Raw genomic sequence first — 19,174 nt, 5'->3', positions numbered from 1 at the left:
AATGGTCAGTAGCGCTTTTTAACTTTTTGGCCATCTCAGCCATCTCCTCTTTGCTTCGGCAATGAGCAGCCTGTTCGGCTTTCAGCTCTTCAAGGGCCTTCTGGGCAGCCGCATCGCTTTTTCTGGCTTGCTCCTTAGCTCGGGCAAGTCCTACCCTAAGATTCTCCACAGCGGCCATACCATCTGCGTCAAGCACACACATTGTAAGACACTGGCATGAAGCTCCTCTTACCTGGCGCCGCCCGAAGAATTACATACCTTGAGCCTCATCAAGCCGCTTGTTGACAAGCGCGATGTCGGCATCTGCCACGTCCAGTTGCCGCTTTAGTTCGGCAAATTCATCAGTTCGGCTCGATTCCGAACACCTTGCCACCTAAATTCAAAGGCGACATCTTAGACCTGGGATTATGATCCTCCGTGTGCCGTCATTTCTTGACAGCACGCAGAGTCTCAGGGGCTACTATCTACACAGGGCGCATCTTACTTATGCGCAACTGACAAAAGTGTACATCATCTAACATACCTCAAAACCCGTCAGCAAGCTTTTGACGGCCTCATGCAATCCGTCTTCTGCGGATGAAATCCTTTCAATCATCGTGCCCATCAATGCACGGTGCTCCTCTGAGATAGAAGCTCGCCCTAGCAGAATCTTTAGCTCCTCCAGCCGAGCACCAGAAGGTGCCGGACTTGTCCTATGGCCTCTTTCGAAGGCCGGACACGGAGAACTTCGGGGGGCCGCACTGCCACCTTCCGCCCCTGCCGCATTAGGAGAAACCCTCTACGACGACACCTCAGGGTCGCCCGCCTCACTAGGTGGCACGGCAGGGGGAGGCGTCCCGCTCTCCATCATCTCCGGAAGAAGATCCCCCAAAGACTAGCTCCGCTGAGAAGGGCTGAGGTCTGAGCTACAAGGTCATATATAAATCAAAGATTTCTCTCATCCCTCAAAAGGAAAACCTCTCTCTACTTACGGCTTGCTGGAGGGCTGATCCCCTTGAGGGCATAGTCCGGCCGAGGAATTCCCCGGCGCCGGACCCTCTGACGAGGATTTTCTCCCCCATTTCAAGACCATGGTTTCTGGGTCGTCAGAGGCGGCTCTCTTCTTCCCCTCGGGAGAGGAATTGTCGGTTCCTCCCTTCGGGGCAGCCTCCTTCGAAGAGGCCATAGCTTCCTTGTCCTCCCCCTCCAAAGGCACTATCCCCAGCATCCTGACCAGCACGGGATCCGGCCTGGTTTCAGGAAGGGGAGCCGGACACCTGATCAGCTTTGCCTTCGCTATCCACTCCTATTTAAAAAGACGGCTCTTTTAGGGGCAAGTTTATGGCAATTATACGGATAGAAGGTCCGGGCACAAGGTTGCTTACTTGAGTATCCAGGCGATTGCAGGTTAGACCTGTGTCCTCGGTTAAATCCGGACACATCTCTTGTGATCCGAAGAATAGTCTATACATCTCCGCGGGCGTTGCGCCCATGAGGTTCTGGAGAGCTCGCGGTCCCTCTGGATTAAACTCCCACAGGCGAAGGGGGCGACGTTTGCCAGGCAATATTCGGCGAATCAGCATGACCTGCGTCACCTTGACCAGGTTGAGGTCTCCTTCTAAGAGATCCCTAATGCGGCCCTGCAACAGGGGGACGTCTTTGGATAACCCCCAATCTAATCCTTTGTTAACCCATGACGCTAGCTGTGGTGGGGGACCCGAGCGAATGGCAGGAGGCGCCACCCACTTGGCGTTCCTGGGAGCGGTGATATAGAACCACTCTTGTTGCCACAAGCCGAGCTCCTCTTGAAAGGAGCCCTCGGGCCATGGAGCATCGGCATTCTTACTTATGACAGCACCTCCGCACTCTGTGTGCCGTCCCTCGATCATCTTCGGCTCCACTCCAAAAGTCTTGAGCCATAATCCAAAGTGAGGAGTAACACGGAGGAATGCTTCGCACACGACGATGAATGAGGAAATGCGGAGGATATACTCCGGGGCTAAGTCATGAAATTCCAACCCGTAATAAAACCGCAGCCCCCTCACGAAGGGATCCATCGGGAAGCCTAACCCCCGAAGGAGGTGAGACATGAACACTACGCTCTCGCCGGGCTGGGGATTGGGAATAGCCTACCCTTGAGCAGGCAACCTATGCGGAATTTCAGCGGTCAAGAACTTAGCCTCTCTCAACTTTAGCACGTCCTCCTCCGTGACGGAGGAGGGCATCCATCGGCCTTGAAGGTCGGAACCGGACATTGTCGAAGGTCCGAAGCGCCCGGAATCTGAAGCCTAGGGTGTTGGAACTCGAGGTGACGGGCGAACTCGTTTGATATTGGAAAAGGAGTAAGGCATTGGTCTCTTTATAAGAGGTCGAATACCAGGAGCCCTCCCCGTTACCGTTTGGGACTCGCCTTTAATCGAGAAAAAATGCTAACAGACACGATTGGGTTACCCACGTCCATATTGATGAGAATCCCGTGAAAGGGCGGGTACACAATCTCTGCTTTGACAAGACGTGCCAAGGAAACCGCCTCGCAAAACATGCTGAGGTGGAAAAGTAAAAACGATTCGAGTAAAGGACTTGGCTGTAATGTGATGGTGCACTGCAGAATACGTCAGCAGATTTGATTTGTGTTAATATTATTCTCTCTATGGCAATATGTGGAAACTTATTTTACAGAGCCGGACACTACTCTTGGTGATTACAATCTTCTATGAAGGACTTGGAGGAGGAACCCGCCTTGCAATGCCGAAGACAATTTTGCGCGCCGGACTCGTCGTCATTGAAGCCTGGTTCAGGGGCTACTGAGGGAGTCCTGGATTAGGGGGTGTTCGGGTAGCCGGACTATACCTTCAGCCGGACTCCTGGACTATGAAGATACAAGATTGAAGACTTCGTCCCATGTCTGGATGGGACTTTCCTTGGCGTGGAAGGCAAGCTTGGCGATGCGATATTCAAGATCTCCTACCATTGTAACCGACTCTGTGTAACCCTAACCCTATCCGGTGTCTATATAAACCGGAGGGTTGTAGTCCGTAGGACAGAATCAACTCCATACACATCAATCATACCATAGGCTAGCTTCTAGGGTTTAGCCTCCTTGATCTCGTGGTAGATCTATTCTTGTACTACCCATATCATCAATATTAATCAAGCAGGAGTAGGGTATTACCTCCATCGAGAGGGCCCGAACTTGGGTAAAACAAAGTGTCCCTGTCTCCTGTTACCATCTGGCCTAGACGCACAGTTCGGGACGCCCTACCCGAGATCTGCCGGTTTTGACACCGACAGCCACCATGTTTAAAATGTCTTGAGCATGATAATGCTGTCTTTGTTGCTGAATGTTCTGCTGCTGCTACTGTTGCTATCTCTTCAACTGCTGATGTGGAAACTAACCCCTCTTTTGAGGATACCACTACTATTGCTGATGAGAATGCCAGGTTAAAGACATTGCTTGAAACAGGAATGTACAAAAGTCTCGAAGGGCAACAGACACTATGTGACACTACTAGGGAAAACCTTATACACAAAATCTTAGCAGCAGTGCGGTTTAAAAACAAACGCTACTGCTAATTAGCAGTAGCGAGCTTGAGGAAACCGCGCTACTAATAACCCGATAGTAGTAGCGCGGGTTTTTACCCCTCGCTACTACTAAGTGATTTCCACCGTGCCTCCCGGGACCAGTCATAGTAGTAGCGCGGGTTATAAACCCACGCTACTACTAAGTCGATAGTAGTAGCGCGAGTTATAAACCCCACGCTACCACCTGCATCTGCTCCCAACCCACCAACCACTCCACCGTCCACCCGCCCACGTTTATCAAAAAAAAAGTTCCACCCAAACCTCGATCCAAATCCCCTCCACCGCCGGCCTTCTTCCACCTCCTCTCCTCTCCCAATTCACGAGTGTGTGCAGCCCCGAGCACTGCAGCCGGCCGGCCAGGCCTCCGCAGGACCGCCGCCACCGCCACCCTCGCCCCTCCCCTCACTAGAAGACGACGAGAAGAGAATAGGTCAGGCAGCGGCTCTCAGTCAGAGATCCGCCAAGGGCTTGGACATGGAGATCCACATCCATGGCCGACGGCTAGGACCTGGAGCTCCACCTTCATGGCGCTGGCCGCATCTCCCCAATCGCGAGCTCGCGCGCCTGGACAGGACCTCCATCTGTCTGTCTACCTCCGCTTCGTTCGGTCGACGACGCCATGGCCGCCAAGGTACTCTCTCGATCTACTTCCCTTTCCCTTTCATTTTTTCCTTCCCTTCCCTCCCTCATGCGCAGCCAGCTTTGGTTTGGACAGACGCAGACGCACACACACAGCAGTGTTGCTGACTTGTTGCGTGAGGCACCAGGCGAGGTGAGGTGAGGCAGGAGAGGACTACCCCAAGAGCCTACAAGCCCTCCTTCCTCCACAACAATGAACAGATCCACCGGCCGTACCCACCTTCTTCCGATCCCCAATCTAATTTCTCTTCCTCTCTTGCAAAGCAGGGACAAATTTGATACTGTACCCGTCACTGTCGAGTCTCACAATCCCATATGAATTCATGTTCTCATCTATCTCAGTGGTGAATTACTACTATTATTATTATACATGCCGTCCTGTAGGTAAATTTGACCTTAATTTTGGCCCAATGTATGTATTGTAGATCTGAAAGTCCGCTTCTCCAATTCTTCTTATTTAAATGAGGCCAACTTTGTTCAAAGCAGAGTTGAGTTGAATGAATCATTAGGTTCGCTGGGATTCCACCTATTTGTGGTGTCCTTCCTCTAGCTGCTGACTATTATTGGGAATTATTACTAGTTCATGAACTATTATTGAATGAATCCTTAAGTAGTATGTGTGTGTATGACAGGCCTGTTGTTGTGTTCATGTGAATATCATCATACTGTCGTGTGGTAATTTCGTAGCGGATCAATGTGTTGGATGATGGATCAATCTCTATATATCTGCTGTTGAATGGCTGCCCTGTGAATGGTTCTACGCTCTGCGATGAACAGATCATTGCACGGCATGGCTTGTCGGCCTGTTCATGAAATGAGTTGTTGCTTGCCATAGCATATAGATCACTTATAAATGAAAATGGCCGATTTAACTCAGTTCAGTCCATTTTAACTCAGTTCATGCAATGTGTTTATAGAGGTTTAGCATATAGAGGTTTATGTCTGGCCTATTCATGTAATGTGTTTATTTTAACTCAGTTTAGTCCATTTTATTTTTTGCAGATAACGGATTGTAAAAAATTTTGAGTTGCCCACAAGAGAAATAGAGGTTTGGAGTGACAATTGAAGCCGGCACAAACTGAAACTACCACATGTTACTATTAAGAAAAACTCGAATATGAAAAAATCCACCTTCATTTTAATATTCTGCACAATATTGGATCATAGTTCACTTGTCATTTTATAGTTGTTTTCTTTTTGCTATTTAAATTACATATTGGAGTAAACTGAAATATGCTCTTGTCTGGTCCTTGAATAAAATTCCACTAGGCCTATGCGCCGTTGGACGGGGGTCATCCTCCTGTTCTAAAAAAATGCGCAGTTGGACTAGGTTTCCTTTTGTTCAGTTAGAATCTTGATGTTTTGTTTCCCCTATAAGTTAGCTAACTTCCCTTTTCTTGATGAAATTGTCAGGAGTGATGCTTTCTTCATATGTAGTTCTATCAGAGATATGTTCGATGTTCATGCAGAGCCATGGACCATTCTATTCTCTATGACCCCGGCGACGAAGGCTGCCAGGACGGAGCCGATGGCTCCGGCCAGCGAAGGGAAGGCAGATGGTGAGTGGGTCAATGTATTTGGGTGAGGAAACCATGATGCTCTTATTTACTTGTTTTTTGAGGAAGCTGTAGCCTCCCGCATGTGCATGGTAGATTCAGTTGTGCAAGTGGGTAGTATCTTGATTTCCACTGGACCTGTTGCCATGGAGCTAAAAACAATTGATGCTTTGCATAGGTTCATGGCCCTACCATGTGCTTGCTCATGTCTATGTCCATGAGCAACAGCAAAATCAATCATTTAGTAGCATATCGTCTTAGACCTTAGTACTTGCCCTAGCAACTGGATATACCGGACTCTATAGTGCTAGTGCACTTTCATTTTTGTTAAATTTGTACACCCTGCCTGAGAAAACAGTAGCTGTCACTTAGCTTTTTGTTGGGTGCCTTATATAGGATGCACTTCCTCTATTACCGGACGACATCCACTAGGTTGATGATCCTAAACAGCCTGGGAGAGTGAATGCTTCAATGCTCATCACATACATGTATGTAGAGTCTGGACTAGTTCATAATCTGTTTTCAACATTTGTACTACTAGATAAGTAGTAATTCTGAACAACTTTGTGGCTTGCAAAAACCAGATTGCAAGTAATTCTTAACATCTTTGTAGCTTGCAAGAACATACTTGAAATCAGTTGACACATGACCCTCGCGACAAAAGGCACTGATTAATGCTAATGATTTAGTAGCTACAAATTTCTGTATTTTTCTTTGCCTTGTCCCGCCTAGCAATGTATTGTATTTGTCTTCCAAGACTGAACTTGGTGCCAAACATTGCAGCGGGAAGTAAACACATCACCCTACCTGATGTGGTACTATATATAGTGAATAACCTAACAAGAAATCTGCTAACACACAAAGTAATTTAGTTCACATATGCATTTCTGTGTTTCTTTTGGACTTTATGTTTTTCTATGCATTTGCCAAATCTATATATTTAGTTTGAATAAGAAGTGAGGAATTAAGCATATATATTCGGCATGAGCCCCTTTAAATTGCTAGATGATAAGGAATCTTAACTTAATGGGTCTTGTGAATTGTAATATACTATTTAGTTTAATTGATGCAATTTGCGTACTAACAAGTTTTCACTTTCCCAACGTGGGCGCAGGGGTGATCGACGCTGACTAGCGTGGCCCGGTGGGCATTGTGCTCTTCAACCACTTGGAGGCGGACTTTGCTGTGAAGCACGGTGGCCACGTCGAACAGATGAACGTCCAAGTGATTTTGACACTGGAGGTCTTCGAGGTGGAGGTCCTCGACGCCATCGTCCGGGGGAGGGAGGATTCGAGTACATTGGCGTCTGAACTCCAAGCCTTGGTAGATACATCTAGAGAAGTGATTTGTTTAGGTTGCTAGGGGAGGTACTTCAATGATGGTTGTGTGTCTGATGTTAAATGGAATTCTGAGATGGTTCTGTGACGTTGGTTTGCTTTGCAATGGACGTATTACCATTCATGAATACCACATCTAACTTTTATTTTTTTAATTCCTAAATTGTTAGTAGTAGCGTGGGTTAAAAGTGAGCGCTACTAGTAGTTAGGTTAGTAGTAGCATGGGTGTTAGCTTAGTAGTAGCGCGTGTGCACCCGCGCTACTACTAATCATTTAGTAGTAGCGCGGGTTTAGCCCACGCTACTAGTAACAGTTAGCTGTAGCGCCTTATTGGTAGTGCGGCTGTCCGCGCTGCTGATAGCCTAAAAACCCGTGCTGCTGCTAGCCTTTTCCCTAGTAGTGTGATGTCCTTAAGAAACAGATTCTGAACCAAAACCCTAGGAAAGAGGGTGTTGGGTTCGAGAGGAAAATGAATGTTGATGGTTCTTACTGGAAGCCTAAGCAGTACCCCAAAACCACATGGGTTGCTGCAAAAGGACCTTCAGTGGATCCATCTACTTTATCTGGCTTCACTTGTGCTAACCCGATTATCATTGATGAATCCTTTGAATGCAAACTATAAACTGTGTAAGAATCAGAATGGTGTAGTGTTTGCCAAGTATATTGGTACTAACGGCAGGAACGGACCACCTTTGAAGAAGATCTGGGTGCCCCAAAGTTGTGTTGAGAAACTTCCTGTGAATGTCATCATGACACCACCTGGGAAGAAGACAAACCCTAGACCAAAGGCTTCATACAGACATAGGACTCACCAAAGTCACCCTAAAGCCAATGTTTTGTAGGGAAACCATACTCAGTCTTATGAATATGAGCGTGTTTAGTCAAACCGCTATGTTCATAAGACTAAGAACTTTTCTGCTTATTCTTACGAGTATTATTCACCTCCTGCAAGGCTATTTTCTAGGGCTCCAAAGCTGAAGTTCTCAGATGCTGCACCTAGACTCATTGCTTCTAAGCCACCCCTGAAGATGCGGGTGGTTAAGAAAAAATAACTCTCTTTTGTAGGGAAAGGCCTCCAACCAAAATTCAAAAGCTTCTGATGCTTATGCTGGGGACCTAAAACATTTTGTGGGATGCAAGATAAAATGCCAAAATGGTCTTACTATGTATTTCGTCCTCGGATTCCTTGACAAACATCCTATTTATCCTAACCATGATCTGAACTTTCATAATCGGCTTGTTCATCAAATGTTTATGCTTCACAATACTCTTGGTGAAGACTATCCCTCAAACTGCACTGTAGGGTATGACACCACATGCTTCAAACGGATTATAGATAGTGGATGCACTAACCACATGACTGGTGATCGAAGTCTTCTCATGGATTCAACCCTATGTCCATCTGACAAGAGTCACATCATATTTGCTGACACTGGTAAAAGCAAGGTATTGGGTCTAGGTAGGGTCGCAATCTCAAAGGATCAGCACATGGATAAAGTGATGCTTATTGAATCCCTCGGTTTCAACTTAATGTCTGTCTCAATGCTTTGTGATCTGAACATCATTGTGATATTTGGAAAATACCGTTGCCTTGTGCTTATGGAATCTGTCAAATCTCTAGTCTTTGAAGGGTATCGAAAAGACGATCTGTATATGGTAGATTTCTCAGCAGGACCACAGTTGGCCATATGTCTTCTAGCGAAAGCTTAAGAGTGCTAGCTCTGGCATTGAAGGCTAGGGCATGCTAGCATGAGGAACCTGTATACTCTCGCGAAGAAGAAGCATGTCATAGGCATCGAGGGTGTCAAGTTCAAGAAGGATCATCTATGTGGTGCCTGCAAAGCTGGAAAGATGACTAGGGCCAAGCATCCCTCGAAGACAATCATGACGACGTCTCGTCCCTTCGAGCTGCTTCACATGGATTTATTTGGCCCTACTCACTACTCTACACTTACTACCACGACTTGCCTCTATGGCTTCATCATTGTTGATGATTACTCAAGATATATGTCAGGACCCCGACTCAATGCCACATCGATCTAGCATGTAACACCTCATATCACTTTGCGGCCTCACGCACGGTATTCCACGGGTGTCGCCTTACCTTAGCCCGGGACCGTTTGCGCCTTTTGGCACACGTATATGACAGTGTCGCTAGCATCCATATGATAAAGAGCCCGGGCTGACATGGCTAGTCGTAAACCCAAAGTGGCACAGACTTACAGGGACAGGCATCCATGACCCAGCATCGAACGTGTCGGTCATCAGCGAGTGAAACCAGGCTGTAGCACTGGGCTAGCAGGACTCCGGTGAACCGGGCTGTAGCGGGCTAACAGGACTCCGGTATTCATCGCGTGACATTTCCCCGAAGGGACAGACACAGGAACGAAGAAGGACACATGCCGGCCAGCCTAAGTGTTCCGGAGCAGTAGCAAGCTACCATGGCTCGGTGGAAACACTAGGAGACATTTCCCCGTAAGAGAGGCTACTAAAGATAAACAACTAGATGGTCAGATCCCACACATACCAAGCATTTCAATAACATACACACAATATGCTCGATATGTGCAATACAACATGGCATCACAAAATGACTCTACGACTCAAGTAGTTTATTCAATAGGCTCCGAGGAGCGAGATATTACAAACAGGGGTCTCATGACCCAACATTCAGAGCATACAAATCAAAGCACAAGCGGAAGCTATCATGTCTGGGTACAGACATCTATAAATGAAAAAGGCCGAGAAGCCTGACTATCTATCAGATCCTGCCGAGGCACAAGATCGTAGCTGAGGTAACAAGCTAAACGTCGAAGACCACGCGGAAATACTAGTGAGACTGAAGTCTCTCTGCAAAAACATAAAATAGGCAAACGTGAGTACAAATGTACCCAGCAAGACTTACATTAGAACTAACTACATATGCTTCATTATCAACAAAGGGGATGGTGGGGTTTAACTGCAGCAAGCCAGCTTTGACTCGGTGGCTATCCTGAACTACGACTGCAAGTAACTCTTTTGAGGTGGCGCACACGAGTCCACATATTCACCATATCAATACACCACTATGGATCCGCTCCCGTCTCCCTACGAGAACGCCATCCATAGCACTCACGCTTATCTTGCGTATTTTAGAGTATCCACTTTCACTTGTCTATGAACTGATATAAGCAACCCAGAAGTCCTTTTCCGTGGACACGGCTATTCGAATAGATGATGATAACCCTGCAGGGGTGTACTTCTTCATACATGTTTCCACCACTTAGCGTCTGCACACGACATGTGCTCGGCAGACTTCAAGCGAAAGCCGACGTGGGTGTAGACCACGACCTACCTAAACACTCAAGTCTCTAGTCCAGGTTTATCGCCTATTCGGGTTCCATCCATGAGGAGATCCGGCCGGAGTTTCGCTCACAGCCCCAAACGATGTGAACAGGGTTCCGTGACACCAAACGGGCGCCCGGTTTACCCGGCCACGTGCCTACCGCATCACAGCCCACCCCTACGGTCAGCGCTGTCCACGGCCTCCAGCATACTACAAACACCAGAAACTACTTGCAACTCCTGGACAGAGGACGAGGGTGAATAAGAAGTCGAGCGGGGTCATATTTCAGGCCCCAATGTATGGTAGTAGCTGAATCATGGATCACAAACACAGAACTCAGTTCCTAAGGACGGCTTCAATGAGACAACCCACCATGTACTCCTACATGGCCTCTCACCGCTACCTTTACCAAATCGTATTCACACACTTAGCTCACGCACAGTAGGACATGTTCACACACCTCTGATTCATCCCGGATGAATCAGACCTGACTCGACTCTAAGCAGTAGCAGGCATGACAAACAAGCATGAATGAGTAGGCACAACAGGGCTCAAACAACTCCTACTCATGCTAGTGGGTTTCATCTATTTACTGTGGCAATGACAGGTCATGCAAAGGATAAAGGGGTTCAGCTACCGCAGCAAGTAACAAAATGTCGTTGTTGTCCTAATGCAGTAAAAGAGAGCAGGAGCGAGAGAGTGGGATTTTATCGAAATGAACAAGGGGGTTTTGCTTGCCTGGCACTTCTGAAGATAATATAGCTCTTCATCGGTGTCATCGATCACATCGTCGGTACATGTCTATCGAGAGGGGACAAATACCGGCAACACAGAAAGGAACACAATCAATGCAATGCACAATATGATGCATGCTATGACATGGCAATATGAATGTGTTTTGGGCTAATGCACCTAAAACCAGATTAAATGAAGTTGGTTTGAATCCAAGATTCAAATTCAAACTCCATACGTGGTTATTTAAATGTCATTCACTTCATTTGCCCTAAACAGTAGTAATAAGTTGTTCTAACATGCATGAAAATGGTACAGATGGATTCCTTGAATTTTCCTGATAATTTTTCATATATAATTTATTTAATTTGGAGTTACGGTTAATTTTCTATGATTTATTGAAGTTTTAGCTATTTTCTGGAATTTTCTGATTATTTAGAATTAAAATAATTCCAGAAAATACTTATTGCGTCAGCCCCACGTCACAGTGACGTCAGCAGGGTCAACTGGGCGCCTCCAGGTCAAACCTGACCTGTGGGACCCATATGTCAGCGTCACAGGTTAACAGGGGGGTTTATTTTAGTTTAATTAAGGATTAGGGCACTAGGGCCCACATGTCAGTGGCTCTGGGGTTAGATTAGGTGGTGATTAGCTTAAGCTAATCACCTGATGGCGGGGGCCCACCTGTCAGTGTCAGCAGAGGGGGGGTAGTTAAAATAAAATAACTAAACTAATTAACAGGGGGGGCTGGCCCCACCTGTCATCGACCCAGAGAGGGGGGGGTGTCCCGCCGTGGTCAACGTGGTCAGACCCACCGGCGGCTTGACGCCGGCGAGGCCAGACGCGGTGGTGCGCGTCGGAAACCCACTACAGGGGCTCTTTTGGCGCGCAGGGAGTAGCTACGGGGAGAGGGTGGAGTGGCGCATCCAACGGTGGCGGTGGCGGAGGCTGGGGTGGCCGGAGCTGCCGGCGGCGAGCTCTTTTGCGGCGGCTGGAGCTCGGGCGAGGTTGGGGTTGGCGTTCGGGGGCACGGGAGGGGAAGCTAGTGGCGGCTACGGGCTCCTGGAGACGTGTTGAGTGCGGTGGTGTGCTCGGCTTCGAGCTGCAACGGCTCCAGCCACGGTGGTGACGAGGCACGACGGCGGCGAGCTCTCGGGTCCGGCGGAAGCAATGGCTAGAGCGGCCCAACGGCATGGGAAGAAGAGGGGAACGGTTCAGTGGCTCACCGCGAGTCCAACGAGCGCGAGGGCGAGGCCGGGGACGCTCTGTGGCCGGCGAATCAAGCGACGACGGCCGTCGGTGCAGAGGAAGAAGATGGCGTCGGTGACGGCGCTCCAGGGCGTCCGGCGTCTTGTGGCTCCGTGGTAGGGACGGGAACGTCACGGCGGAGCTCGGGGGCGCATCGGAGAGGCGAGGGAAAGGCGGTGGCCGCGGTGGTTCTCGTCGGCGGCGACGGCTGCGTTCGGGTTCGGGCGAGAGAGAAAGAGCAGAGGAGCGGGGCCTCGAGGAAGAGTGAGAGGGGTCCGAGGGGGTGGCGTGGCGTCTCCGGGCGTCGAGGAGGGAGGCAACCAGGCAGGAGGTGGCCAGGGGGGAAGCAGGAGGTGGCCGAGGCCTCTCGGGCGCGCGCCACGCCTCTGTTCGTCCTCCTGGCAGAGGAGGAAGAAGACAAGGGGGAGGAGGTGGGCTGGGCCGCCAGGTAGGGGGGGGGAGCTGGGCCGACTACAGGTAAGTGGCCCAGGTACGGATCTTTCTCTCCCTCTTTTATAATTCTGTTCTGTTTTATCTTTTCTATTTCTGTAGTTTTGTTTCTGATTTAGTTTATAGCCCAAATCATTTTAATAAATCCTGCAAATAATTGTGGCCATTAAAAGAATTATTACAGAGGCCCTTAACTATTTTCAGAATTGTTGGAGCATTTAAAAATATTAATAGTATTTAAATGCCCCAATTCAAATACAATATGGATTATTCAAAAATCCATAATGGCCCAAAAATATTGGCATCATTTTTGGTAGAGGTTTTTCACCTTTGTCAAAAATCATGAACATTTTTGAAAGCCATTTGGACTTACTTGAAAGTATTTTAGGTGAACCTAATGAATTCCTTTAATGCTAGGGTTTGAGCAATCCCCATTTCAAATTTCATAAAATTTAAACATGTTGCATGGATGCTAAAGCAAAAACAAACAAGGGCTGATCTAGGGCTGTGACAATATACATGATCCAGGGTGCACTTCAAATGAACGTTGATTTGAACACCATCATTGTCTTGTCGTCTTGCTCTGAGAACTTCAGCTAATCATGACGAGAAGAGGAAAGGAAAACTCTAGAACAATCGATCTTCGAGAAGACCGAACAACTTAGGATCAACTCATGGGATGAGATATAGCAACATCTCTTGAGCTGAGAGACGAAGCACAGATCCGAAGAAATGGAGTAAGACAAATGACGAGGGTTCGCTAAGTGGACAACAATTCCAGACTTAAGAATGTGGCGATCGGTTGTCAACGTAGCGAGGAGTTGGATTGCCATGATACCACAACGAGGCATCTTAGGGATGGTGACTCGTAGATATCTCCCCTTAAGTGGCAAAAAGAATTACTTTTGATTCAAAGATCATTGAAACTCTTTATACCAGCTTAAGGCAAATCATAATCGATCATTTAGAGGGGTTCGGTAGAATGGCATACTCAAACTTGGATGATGTGGATTACCTTGTTGAAGACAACGTAATGGATGAATTTGCTTACCACCGGAAATGGAAGAGATCCGTGGTAGAATGGCACATTGGCGGTGCAAGCTGGAACAAAATGCAATTGCTGGGAATGATTCTGGTAACTGGGGAGAGGCTCAACAATAGAGAGTTATTTCACTATTGGAATGGTTATAGCATAACCGAGGAAGTTGAGAGCAAACCTAGTTAGTGTCGACGGTAACACCTAACGCTTGTGCGTGCTCTCAAGAACTTGAGCATTTCCATATTCATCAAGATTTTACCAATATCCGTGTCAAGGATTCTGGTAACACAACTTACTACCATGATGAATGAGGAAGGATGACGCAGATGCAAAGGAAGATAACACTTTCTCAGATTTCACCTTAGCGAGGCCAAGGAAACAAAATCTGGACGATCGACCGAGAGACATTTAGCACTCTGCTTCTAATGTTCTCCTTGATGTGCTAGTGTAACCCATTCATAGATATGGTTTGATATCTAGAACATCAAGTAAAAGGTCGGACTTCGGGAATACAAAAATCCATAAGGAACAACTAGGGAGGTAAATCCTACGAAATCCTTATGGGGAGGTGGCCAACTGCTTCAATCAAGATACCACAATAATAGGTCCTTTGGCTGGGTGGTGCTGGCCACGACATCCACTTTACCGGTTATCGAGGGACCAATATTATAGTTCTTGGGAAATGTTCCAAACCATCATATCTGCCTGAGATTCAGATCTGGTTGGTGTCAGGATATTCCAGACTCATCGAGTCTAGGAAGAAAATGAAAGTTTGCAACACAAATCGACGAGATGACGTTGCGGGATTCTCGGGAGATGAACTACGATAGCAACCTCCAAAACATGAGCTGGTTATGCTACAAACATGTGAACATGTTGTCCAAGACAAGCATGACCACAAAGTAGTCTTATAATAAAACACTACCGAGTTCAGGTGGGGAACCATCATTAATGACATCGAAGTCTCCACGCGTGGAAGTCCAAAGAGTTCACCTTGGACAGACTCCTTTATCTTTGAACAACTCAATCAGTGGCTTGGTGTGCTCGGAACACATATGGAATGAAGGTTGCAAGTCTCCAGACCACAGAATACTTCGCACGTATGCATGACTGACTTGGGATGATTCCAGAGGAAGCAAAACTAACTTTCTCAAATCCACGGCGGCAACTTTCACCAAATGCACGTGTATAAGAGGAAGTCACTCCTTTCATCAAACAAATACTTCATGAGTTAGCATGAAGAAATGCTTTCAAAAGTTTCCAACACTAGCTTAATGTTCAACAAAATTATGGAGGAGATAAGGATGTTGTCAATGGGCTCAACAACAATTCATCTGGGTTTCCTTTTAAAAGGAATTCCATAGTTAAGTGAACAAGTGATAGCATTGGTCAGGCCAAAGATGTAATGGTGTATGCTCGAGGGATCAACCACGAACAAGACAACATTACGAGCATCATTGGTATTGATTTGATTTGACGATAGCCCACACTCAAATCAAAGGATTGATAAGGCAATAGGTCCAGCAACTGATCACAGGGACCAACCGATGAAGATATCATCTTTCTTCAACACACACTACACAAGAATATCCCTTTGGAACGAACTAAGTCAGGCAAGCTTTTACCTTCCAACTCTCCAAGTTGTTGTCTAGCTTAACCAACTAGCTCAGGGATATCCATCACAGATTCTTGGAGAAAGGGTGGTTTACAATAAACCAACTTGATCACGAGCTCAACATAGCGGTCAGGTGACAACCTGGTAGTACTTCCGAGAAGATCTTCGGAAAATCACGAACCACCGATATGTTACTAAGCTCGAGAACAATCTTGCTTTTCGGGGCAAGATGATATGATCAAGTGAGCGAGGGCTTGACAAGATCCTAATTCATCAATCGAGGAGTGAACCAGGAGAATGGACTAGGTAGCACGATCAATCTTAGAATGATGATTCAATAACCAACACACTAAGAATAAAATTATTGTCCTTTAACTACCAAGCAACGAGGTTGCTGGGAGTATTGATTTCACACACCATGATTCATTTGTCGGCATTCCGGTGACAATAACACAGGAACCGAGGAATGAACAATGATGGCAAGAAGTATCACTGTACCAAGAGTTCATAGGATGGTGTGCAATTCCTATAACAATCTCGATATAAAATATGTAATACTCCAAGGTAGAGCAGAACAAAAGCTGGAATAGCAATTTGATCTGCGGAATACAACTACTTTGACCCAATCCTAGATATGGATGAGATACTGGAGTTTGTTTCTCCAAGTCATTCCGGAATAGAATGGCTTGACAGACCACAAGAGTCATAGGCATCGATGAACGAACGCACGCATACTCTTGACTATCAATTGATAGACGAGGGTCAGAATGCAACTAAAGAGAACAACTCAAAGGAACATATAACTTTCTGAGTTGTGGATGCATAGATTAGTATGTCGAACCAAGTTCAACATATTTCTTCCGGATAACCCATGCAGAAAGGTAGAACTGGCAGAGTCACGATTTATGAATGGAGAACTCCTCAAGAGTACTCTAATTGTGATTTTTTTTAATCCAATAAACATCTGCCATAAGTAGTTCATGGTATTTGGAAGAAGAAGATACCACGGACTTCAAGGACTATCACAAAGGTTACTAATATCCTAAAGGCACTAGCAATTACTATCAACATGAAGTAGGTAGAGTGAATCTCGGGTTCAGAACCCAGGAGTAGAATACCTACTACTAAGTAGCATCACAGGATGCTTTCGAGAATGATGGCCAGAATCATCACACTGGGAACACAAATCATGGCTAAATTACTAGATGATCCCCTAAGACACCTAGGGTCATAATAATATCTCCAACATATATGTCAAGGTAACGGAGTACCTCAACTCACTGATTAGTGTGGTTAATCTGGCCCATGGGAACATTGAAACGGGAAGAAAGGATTTGCAAATGCATCAGACTACTTAGAAACCTGGGATGACTCGGACAGCATAACGGCTGTAAATGCTCAAAAAGATGTGAGACATTCACAAAAATGGTGGCATAACCACTCAAAAGCACAATATCAAGGTCTCGAGATCAATAATTAACATACAGAAGTAGTAGGAACTGAAACGAGGCTTAAGTCCAACAATCTTATAAGTCTACGGATTAGTAACACGTGATCCTGATGGAAAGAAGAGATAGCCTAGTTCTTAATCCCCGCAGGAAAGATAAGATGACTCAGATCAGAAGGGCATGAGGTATAAGGAGTAAAAAGAGCCTTACGTTCCATCCCACAATCAATTCCCTTATATAACTAAAGAATTTCTAAACTCAACTTCGACCAGTTTGGCTTGGTAATCCTACAGGCAGTCAAGCTCTGATACCAACGCTGTCAGGACCCCGACTCAATGCCACATCGATCTAGCATGTAACACCTCATATCACTTTGCGGCCTCACGCACGGTATTCCACGGGTGTCGCCTTACCTTAGCCCGGGACCGTTTGCGCCTTTTGGCACACGTATATGACAGTGTCGCTAGCATCCATATGATAAAGAGCCCGGGCTGACATGGCTAGTCGTAAACCCAAAGTGGCACAGACTTACAGGGACAGGCATCCATGACCCAGCATCGAATGTGTCGGTCATCAGCGAGTGAAACCAGGCTGTAGCACTGGGCTAGCAGGACTCCGGTGAACCGGGCTGTAGCGGGCTAACAGGACTCCGGTATTCATCGCGTGACATTTCCCCGAAGGGACAGACACAGGAACGAAGAAGGACACATGCCGGCCAGCCTAAGTGTTCCGGAGCAGTAGCAAGCTACCATGGCTCGGTGGAAACACTAGGAGACATTTCCCCGTAAGAGAGGCTACTAAAGATAAACAACTAGATGGTCAGATCCCACACATACCAAGCATTTCAATAACATACACACAATATGCTCGATATGTGCAATACAACATGGCATCACAAAATGACTCTACGACTCAAGTAGTTTATTCAATAGGCTCCGAGGAGCGAGATATTACAAACAGGGGTCTCATGACCCAACATTCAGAGCATACAAATCAAAGCACAAGCGGAAGCTATCATGTCTGGGTACAGACATCTATAAATGAAAAAGGCTGAGAAGCCTGACTATCTATCAGATCATGCCGAGGCACAAGATCGTAGCTGAGGTAACAAGCTAAACGTCGAAGACCACGCGGAAATACTAGTGAGACTGAAGTCTCTCTGCAAAAACATAAAATAGGCAAACGTGAGTACAAATGTACCCAGCAAGACTTACATCAGAACTAACTACATATGCTTCATTATCAACAAAGGGGATGGTGGGGTTTAACTGCAGCAAGCCAGCTTTGACTCGGTGGCTATCCTGAACTACGACTGCAAGTAACTCTTTTGAGGTGGCGCACACGAGTCCACATATTCACCATATCAATACACCACTATGGATCCGCTCCCGTCTCCCTACGAGAACGCCATCCATAGCACTCACGCTTATCTTGCGTATTTTAGAGTATCCACTTTCACTTGTCTATGAACTGATATAAGCAACCCAGAAGTCCTTTTCCGTGGACACGGCTATTCGAATAGATGATGATAACCCTGCAGGGGTGTACTTCTTCATACATGTTTCCACCACTTAGCGTCTGCACACGACATGTGCTCGGCAGACTTCAAGCGAAAGCCGACGTGGGTGTAGACCACGACCTACCTAAACACTCAAGTCTCTAGTCCAGGTTTATCGCCTATTCGGGTTCCATCCATGAGGAGATCCGGCCGGAGTTTCGCTCATAGCCCCAAACGATGTGAACAGGGTTCCGTGACACCAACCGGGCGCCCGGTTTACCCGGCCACGTGCCTACCGCATCACAGCCCACCCCTATGGTCAGCGCTGTCCACGGCCTCCAGCATACTACAAACACCAGAAACTACTTGCAACTCCTGGACAGAGGACGAGGGTGAATAAGAAGTCGAGCGGGGTCATATTTCAGGGCCCAATGTATGGTAGTAGCTGAATCATGGATCACAAACACAGAACTCAGTTCCTAAGGACGGCTTCAATGAGACAACCCACTATGTACTCCTACATGGCCTCTCACCGCTACCTTTACCAAATCGTATTCACACACTTAGCTCACGCACAGTAGGACATGTTCACACACCTCTGATTCATCCCGGATGAATCAGACCTGACTCGACTCTAAGCAGTAGCAGGCATGACAAACAAGCATGAATGAGTAGGCACAACAGGGCTCAAACAACTCCTACTCATGCTAGTGGGTTTCATCTATT

This window comes from Triticum aestivum, chromosome 2A, assembly GCF_018294505.1.
Source record: "Triticum aestivum cultivar Chinese Spring chromosome 2A, IWGSC CS RefSeq v2.1, whole genome shotgun sequence".
Classification (NCBI taxonomy): domain Eukaryota; kingdom Viridiplantae; phylum Streptophyta; class Magnoliopsida; order Poales; family Poaceae; genus Triticum; species Triticum aestivum.
Note: the sequence above shows the minus strand (reverse complement) of the source record.